General features: G+C 38.7%; 1 non-coding gene across 1 annotated transcript; it reads right to left on the bottom strand.

Moving 5' to 3' along the window:
- Positions 1 to 6,334: 6,334 nt before the first annotated feature.
- On the bottom strand, positions 6,335 to 6,405 carry TRNAG-GCC (transfer RNA glycine (anticodon GCC)). Its single transcript has one exon. It is a non-coding gene; the product is annotated as a tRNA-Gly (tRNA).
- Positions 6,406 to 7,464: the final 1,059 nt, after the last annotated feature.

Raw genomic sequence — 7,464 nt, 5'->3', positions numbered from 1 at the left:
CCATTGTGAGGTGGAAACACATAAATCTATTTATGGAATAGGCAAGGCAATAGACTTTTGATGATATAGGGCATGTAAAATCCATAGGGTGGAGTATTATAATTGGTGTTCTGCCAAAGAGAACAGGCACTAGTTTTGGGTGTTTCCCCTCTTTCGTTGGCAACTTCCACACACACAAACAGGGGCGTCTTGGTCATCCAACTGCATTATGTCTATCTCAAATGTCTACTTCAAGTATGACTCTTTCTTGTGATGTTGTCAAAGGACAAATCAAACTCATCGTCCATTCCCATTAAGTTGCACTTGAACCATGAGTCCTTTTGATTTGGTTCACCTTTGATATTTGGGGTGGTTATCCCATGCCATCCAACACCGGTGCACATTATTTTATTCACTATTGTCGATGACTATATGCATTGCACTTAGGTTTGTCTTATGCGATTTATTGAAACATATTCTTTTTTTAAAAATTTATGTGCAACGGTTCAAACTTAATTCAAATGCCAAGTTTGCCAAACTTGCACTGATAATGGGGCGGAATTCCTTTCAAAATCCATTCAAACTTTTCTTCACGAGCATGGCATCCTTCATCAGTGCACTTGTGTCGAGACACCACAAAAGAATGGGGTAATTGAGGGCAAATATCGACACCTTCTCGATTTCGCTTGCTCCTTATGCTTTCAGGCCAATTTACCATTATCTTTGTTAGAGAGAATATATATTGACTCCTAATTATCTCATCAATGGCATACCCCATCTATTTTGAATGGTAAAACCCTATATAAAATTTTGTTTAATCATCTACGATCCTAGCACCATCTTCACACTTTTTGTTGTTTGTGTTATGCTCATATCATTCATAGTCATCGACATAAATTTGTCCCTCATGCTTTTAAATGCATCTTTGTTAGTTATCTTTTCGGTCAATGTAGATATTAAGTTTAAAACATAGAGCATAAATGTATTTTCACTTCTCGATATGTTACCTTTGTTGAATCTATATTCCCCATTTAAAACACAAATCCTGCACTAGATACATCATCTCCCGTAATTCCTATGCATATTGCTAAGTGAAGTCAAGATGATTATTCACCCATTCCTCTCAGTAGTACTCTTGAACCTCAACCTTACACTAATCACTGCAACATGTTCCCCATCACTCCCAACGTACCATGACTCGGCTTACTCGCCCCAATGACTGTTTGTCCCACCCATCCTCTTCTACTTCACTTTCTCATAGCCCTCTGTAAGTACTCTCTGTTAATACCTCAGTTTGTCAATAACGTATGCTAGTGTGTCTTAAGTCGATTGAGCCCGCATTGAAAGACATTGAGAAACCGAAGACTTGAAGACTTGCAGCATTAAGGCCTTAAGGCAGGTAAATTGAGGTGCCTTAGTGATATTAGCCCTAGACCCCTTTAGTTCTAAAACAACCTACCTCTAGGATAGTAGATCGAATCGAAAATACTATAGTCAAATCGAAAGACTTTAGTTCAAATCAAAAATACTACAGTCGAATTAACTCGAATCGATGGACCGTCGATTGAATTGAAGTTAGATTGAAAGTAGTTAAAACTATCTAGCAAGAAAAATAGTTAAATCAGGAATTGTTAGATTGAATCGAAGGTTCACTCGATCGAATCGAACTAGCAGTTTTCTGCCTGTTTTAAATCTGTTGCAAGCTTGTTTTTATAAAATGCGCATTCGGACCTCATTGTTTTTCATGGGTTTTTGGTGGTACTCGATCCTAAGTGATTTCCCACTCTCTATCCTTTCTCCTAAACTTTAATCTATTGAGATCATGTCATCCTTATTGTGATCCATCACATAGTATGAGCATTCTAAGTTCTAATTGATGATGAGCGTGATCTCTTGGATTCTCTAGTGCTTAGACTCTAAATCTTATAGGTAAATCCTTTGTCTAAGAGCTTATAATTCCCAATTAGAAGAATTCCCTCTTGGAACCAAGTAAACCATAGTTCTAGGATATTCATTCCCACCACTTCTCTCCTATTTTTTGGTACTCTCAACAAGAAGATTAAAGCAAGGAGCTGATTGTATAAGCTGAGAAAATCCGCATTAAAGATCCAGGGAACAAAAGAGAAGCCGTATTAAAATTGATCGAGCATCTCAAGAGTGCAATATCAATGGAGCTCATTCAAACTAGTAAGAGTTTAGTTTGACAGTCCATAGAGTTTGTAACCCAAACTCGAATAGGTTCTTGTATAAGATCATCTCTAACGGGAGTGTACATAGATTAGTTCTTGTGTAGGGTTAATCAAAGGTTATTGGTAGCTTATAAAAAACCCTTGAATTCTCCAAGAGAGCCAACAACACAGGTGCGTACGTGTATGTTCTTGTATAATACCGTCACCAACACGAGTGTGTATGTGTAGGTCCTTGTGTAGGACTGCCTTCGGTGGGAGTATACGAAATTCCTTATGCATAACCGTATAGGTTATTGGTTAGCCTATAGAAAACCTTTGTAAGTCTCCATTGGAGTGATGTAGAACCTGTCACAGACACGTTCCTAGCATGACCACCGACACAGGTGCTTACGTGTAGGTTTGTGATAAACCTATTGAAAATCATTGTAAAGGTTTTTGGTGAACCTATGAAAAATCAATTGAAATAGTGAAATCCGGTACACTCGAGTTTGAGTGCGTCAGTCGAGAGTGGAGTAAGATTAAGCCAAACCACTATATATCATTGTGTTTGTGATTATTGATATTTGTGATTAGATTTGTCTATTACATATGAATGCATGATTAGATCGTATGCTAGGAGTTTAATTTAGCGCACACACAATTGATATTGCTTTCTCTCATTATAGACTATTTGCATAATTAGTTGTATATTTGTAGTCTATGATCTGGAACCTATTTCACATTGTATACCCCCCAGGATTTAACTATAATTCTAAGCTTCACAAGCTTTCGCAAGTCATGGTATCTTGTTAGATAATCCACGCAGTTTCAATCTCTATCCCATGTCCATTTTATTTATTTATTTATTTTTTCATATAGTCATTTCTTTGTTAACTATTTTACCCTACTTTCCTCTATTTCTTCTCATGATGAGTTGACATTCTTTTCTCAAGCTATTGAAGTTCCTTAGTGGTATAAAGTAATAAAATTATAAATTAAGGCATTAGAGCAAAATCAGACCTAGACCTTAAGTGCGCAAAATCAAATATTGTGCTAACAAAACCATTGAACATTGCAAAGCACATTTGGTGGCAAAAAGATACAATCAGATTGAGAGTCTCGAATTTTATGAACATTTGCACATGTTGCTAAAGTGATTATGGTACATTGTCTCTTGCTTGTAAATGTTATTCGTCATTACCCACTCACGTCAACAATACTTTCCTTCATAGTGACCTTCATGAAAAAGTATACATGACGATTCTTTCAGCTTTGTGAAACATGGGGAGCAACATGTTTGTCACCTTAACAAATTCCATTATGGTCTCTGCCGAGCATCACGAAATTTGTTTGAAAAATTCTCATATGCACTCAAAGAAGTTGGCTACTGTTAATCATTATTAGATTCTCTTTTCACGCATTCAAACAACACTATCTTTATGGCATACTTCGTTTATTTTATTAATATTATCCTAAAAGGAAATGATCCAACTGCCATGATCGCTTTAAATACATTTTTTCAAACCAAGTTTTATATTAAAGAACTTAGCTCACTAAAGTACTTCTTAGGATTGATGTGGCTCGTTTCTAAAAAGGAATTGTTCTCAGTCAACACAAATATGCTCTTATTATTTTTAAAGATAGTGGATATCTTGGAGCTCGGCCTGCTACTTCCCTTATGGAATAGAATTTATGTTTGACCGATGAACTTGACACTCTTCTTCCAGATCCCTCCATATATCGGTTTTTCCCATATATCGGCTTCGTGTTAGACGCCTAATATACTTAACCATTACTTGAGCTGACATTGTTTATGCAGCCAATTCATGCATACTCCATGCCAGCCCCATTATGATGCAACTATTCAAGTGCTCTAATATCTCAAGACTTTTCCTGGCAAGGGTGTCTTTTTGCCCTCAACTCCTTCCAACCATCAGCTTATTATGATTCCGATTGGGTCAGTTGCCCCAAGACTTACTATAAGATGCTTGGGAGTAGTTTAATATCTTGGAAAATAAAAAACATACCACTGTCTCAAGGTCATTTGTTGAAGTTGAGTACTACACTATGGCCAATGCTACTTGTGAACTCACTTGGCTCAAAGCACTCCTCTAAGATCTAGATGTTCAACATCCCAGCCCATGTGCCTCCATTGTGACAATCAAGCTGCTCCTCATATAGTCACCAATTCAGTTTTTCATGAGCGGACTAAACACGTCAAGATTGATTGTCATCTCGTACATGAAAAGATTACTTTTGGGGTTATTTGCACTTCTTATCTTATGTGTCTACCAGTCACCAACTTGCAGACGTCTTTATCAAAGCTCTTGGTTGCGACTAATTTCATCTTGTGCGTCAAGTTGGACATTATAGATCTTCAGGTGCCAACTTGAGAAGAAGTATTAATAATGATATGATCTTGATATATTTATTTTCCTTTTGTGTTGAGATTTGAGTAGGATATAATTAATTTATGATAGATTTAATTTCGCTGTAATTTTTCTTTTTTAAGGCCATTCCTCCTAATAAATTCAGAACTATACTCAAGTAAAATACACAAATAAATTTTCAATATTTTAATTTCCGTTTTTCCATCATAATTTGAGTTCATGTATGCAATGTGTACAATTCCAAAGTGCCTGCGTATCAAGTGTCATACGTGCCCGAACATCATATAACTCCCCTTCCTTTTGCTACAGACCGTTCCTCTCTCCACGTCCATTGCATGGGCCATACCCATTAAAGGGCAGAATCGGTGTTCCAAGGAAGCGTGGCCTGCCTGATGAAGAGCCCAGCCTATGTTATTTTCAGGCCAAGTCATCTTCAGCTAGGGGCATCCTAACTAGTGCATGGTGGACATCTTAGTACGTGTTGGACATCCAACCCAAGCATCAGGGATTTGTATCTACAGCTCACCAGGTGGGCCATGCATGCATGGAAGTATCGGAATATTTGAAAATTTTGCCAACTGTGCACGTACAAAGGAGATCGGCCTACCTAATAAGTGGATCAGATTGATTTACGGGTGGCTATGGGCTCAGGCCCACCCAACATTTAAGACCCAGCATGATCCCGCCCAAGCCAGAAATGGGCCTAGAACAGCAGACGCAAGCAAGTGGTTGGGCCTGGGCCCCACCCAATTTCGACAGCCTAAAAATTTCTATTTACCATTTGAGTGTTCTAATCTATCCATTTCCGTTGGTCAAATGGGCCACATATGCACAAAGAAATAGACATTTTAGGTTGATGAAACCTAGAGTTTACATTCAAGATAGATGGGTTGCAGGATTAGAATAGCATATCTGTAGTATAACTTATAAAATTGTGTCAGGGCTGGGTTGGGTTAAAATGACTTGAGCCCAAGCCAGACCCAGATATCGATTGGCCCATGCATGTAGGGCCCATATGGGCCCACTGGCCAAGTTGGTAGGTCCAAGCCTGGCCCAAGGTGGGTTGGTCTTAGCTTGATTTTTGGGCCACAACACAAAGCAAGAGTGATGACTGGCAGTAGAGCTGGAAGCAAGACGACTTGACTTGGAATACGAGACTAATATGACTCGTTTAGACCCGGCTCGACTTGAACCGAGTGAGTGAGTGGATCTGTACTAAGTAGACTTTGTCCAATCCAAACTCAAATTGAGTCGAGTTTGAGGTCGAGTCATCCAGTAATTCAACTCAAATCGACCTGAAATTTGACTTGGTACTGACTTGGCTTGATCTGAAACCGGACTCATACATATAAAAAAAAAAATTCTAGATTTGATGTTTCAAATATGAGATGCCGTGTAGCTGATGGAGAGAAAGCAATTCTGGCACGTGCAACTAAGTTCTTAGCTATGATTTCAGCCTGCGGATACCCGCTGCACTTGACCCGACTCGATACCTATGATTAGGTCGACTCGGTCCCAGTTAGTCCAGGCCAGACCTGGACTCGGAATGGGTCAGGCATGCTGGACTTGTTAACGAGTCGGGTTGAATTCGGGTCAGGTCTATTTAGAAACTCGAGTTAGGTCAGCCCTAACTCAGTCCGATCACAAAAGTAACCAGTTTTTAGAGAGACGTTTATGCCAACGGTCGATGATGTCTGATCTACCAGATAGATGGACCCGTTTGATTTTTCGGTCTAGGTCATCTTCAATCGAGCCCACCTCTGACACGGCCGAAATAGGGCCCAAAAAATAAAAAAATGCACCAGCCGGGAATCGAACCCGGGTCTGTACCGTGGCAGGGTACTATTCTACCACTAGACCACTGGTGCTTCATGTTGCAAAGGGTCGTAATAAAAATTTCTCAACCCATCTTTCAATCATGTACACGTTTTCGATTCCCATAAGTGGGTCCATGGATCGGTAATCCATAATAGAAATTTCTTAACATTTCCATTGGTGGCGTCTAGATATATGGTTAATCTGAGAGAGATGAAACAAGGGTCAACATCCATTCAACTGAAAATGGTCTAACATGGGTAGCTGGGATTTTTCAGGCATCATCTATCCATGTTAGGACTCAACAACTCAATGGTTATTGGGACTAATGGCCATATGTACCACTCTTAGGTAGCCCACGCCAGTTAGCAGAGATAAGGCTTAGATGATAATGATCTGGGCTGCTCTTGGGTGGCGTCAAATGACTTGTCTTTTCACCATATTGATTGGTATCCGGACTTGTTGGACTCCGAATCTTATCTGTTGAACACTTTTGCTTGAGCGGGAGGACCCACTTCCTCGGCTCTCATTCTCTCTGGTGTGTCTGTGTGTCTGTCAGTTGCTTTAGTAGGGTTGGGATACTGACTCAAATGTAATAATGTATACAATTTGAAGTTGCTATGGGCCAAAAGAGGTTTAGAATTTACGATTGATCACTGATTCAATTTGAGTACCTGAGGCAGGGATGAATGTGATGAGGTCTATCACCGTCTTCATCAGAGGGTGACTACTTTGAATCCACAAAGCTTCTCTAGACTCCTCATAGAGACTTCTCGAATCCGCGAGTAAAAATAGAAACTAGAAATAAATTTACAAAGTTAAAATAAATTTGTTGACTATTGATAGATGAAATAAACGAGTATACAACACTTTAAATAAAGATACCAAAACTAGGAAGAAGTTTAAGAATTAAACTATAACTAAAACTCCATAAAATTTATAATTTACTATAAATACTAAATTTACTTTTCATAGTAAGTGTCCTATGTGGCTTAACCACGTTATTTTCATAATTTTTCTAAACACTTTTCGTGTTGGATACAACTCCTGAAGCCCAACGGATGAAGAGTTATAATCAAACTAAAACTTATTAAAAATAGTAAAAACAAAAA

This window comes from Magnolia sinica, chromosome 13 (genome assembly GCF_029962835.1).
Source record: "Magnolia sinica isolate HGM2019 chromosome 13, MsV1, whole genome shotgun sequence".
NCBI classification, from domain to species: Eukaryota; Viridiplantae; Streptophyta; class Magnoliopsida; order Magnoliales; family Magnoliaceae; genus Magnolia; species Magnolia sinica.
This window is presented reverse-complemented; position numbering and strand designations above follow the sequence as displayed.